The sequence below is a fragment of the Phascolarctos cinereus genome, unplaced genomic scaffold (genome assembly GCF_003287225.1).
Source record: "Phascolarctos cinereus isolate Bilbo 61053 unplaced genomic scaffold, phaCin_HiC Scaffold_3;HRSCAF=262, whole genome shotgun sequence".
In the NCBI taxonomy this organism is placed as follows: Eukaryota; Metazoa; Chordata; class Mammalia; order Diprotodontia; family Phascolarctidae; genus Phascolarctos; species Phascolarctos cinereus.
Window position 1 is genome coordinate 162,644,405 of NW_027555736.1, and position 1,735 is coordinate 162,646,139.

Consider the following 1,735-nt stretch of genomic DNA (forward strand, 5'->3'; position numbering starts at 1 on the left):
AAACCTATAACAGACTATGGGAAAAAGACATTTTTAGTTTGAGATAAAAAATGTTAACAGAGAAAAATGGTAGCCTTTTTAAAGGACCCAATTACACAGATGTGCTTTGGGAAGGATAGGCCCCCCAGTAAATCACAGTTCTGAATTGTTATGGGATCTCTGGTGACCTATCTTGAAGAGCATTTGAATGGCTATTGCAGATATTATTTAAGGCTGCATGTACCCAAGCAGAATGAATTGGAGAACTCAAGCAACTATCTAGGTGATATGAGCAAAAGAAATCTGTTATGGATAAAAAAAGGATTTGGGTATGTCATCCAGCTTTTCCTGCGCAGATTAAATTGAACAGGTAAATGATTAAAAATGCAGCATTTGACTTTGTGTGCATACAACCACAAACTATACACAGTTAACTCTTGGTTATCTACTCTAGAAGGTCAGTCAACTATGGGGGGGGGGGAGAAATCACATGTTACATTCCAAAGTTGAATATGAAAACTTTTAAAATTATCTAAATCTTATGACAGTAGCATAGGTAATGGAGAGTTGACTATGAAATATTAAAATTGTGACTATATTGAAATCACTTAACATATGTCTACACACTCATTCCTTGAGGTTAGAGGGGAGACAGGATAAATGAATTCTAATTCTTCTATGCCTTGACTCTTGAGTTGGTACAAACCATTCCAGAATCTATCTCCATCCGTCTTCCTCTTCTACAATCATTTATCCACCTTTTCCTCATGCCTCACTTTCTTCTTAGCTTCATCCCCCTCTCTCCACATCCTCCAAACCCAAGGTGGCAAATGAATGAGGAGCAGAGTTGAAGCGGAAGCCATTCCAGTATTTTTGTTTTCCTACCTCAGGTCTTCTACACATCGAAGAATGAAGTCGAGATTTGGCAGTTACATGGTTTATTTCGCCACTGTCTATCCATGAACAAGATTTGTGCTTGGAATGTGTAGAATGGTTGTCCCCAGTAATCAAACTGAGTAGTTACTAAAGATCCACTTGAATTCCTACCCTGCAGACATTGTGGCTACAGCTAAATAATACCAAACATACATGTAAAACTGAAAATTTCATGGTTATCTAGACGTTTGTAAATATCCAGATATCTGGCATTAAATAAGCCAATCATCCTGATATTTGACTGATATTTTCAGTTTTCATCCTGAAGTTTGGTATTGTACAAACCTAGTTTATGTAAGGGAAAAGATTGTAAGGTCCTAGAGGGCAGAGACTATGTTCTGTATTTTTATTTTGTATTCTTCATGCAGCATCTAGTACAGCATGTGGAAAGTACTACACATAATGAGTACTCAGTCAGCATCAGTGACTGTTGCCACAAGCCAAGTAAAAGTGCAGAGTTGAGGCAGTTATCCAGAGAATTCAGGGAATGAGTACCAGCTACTTAAAGAAAAGATAGTTTTATTAACTTAAATTGTTTAGATTGTCTACATGACTCAGATTCACTAGATGATTGCCCAACCTTTCACTTACTTATGTCTTCGTAAATATGGGTGTATCTGAAGCCAGAGTAATACATTCAAGACTATCTAAACAATTTAAACTCTCAAAAGGAACACTGGCAGGTTTGCATTATTTGTTGTTTGCCATGCTTAGATTCATTCAGTGCTCACTGCCCTTATCTTTTCTTGACTTCTCTCTGGATCTACATAGTGCAGGCTAGGCAGGCTTGGCGCCAAATTACTACTGGTTTCTTGCCTTA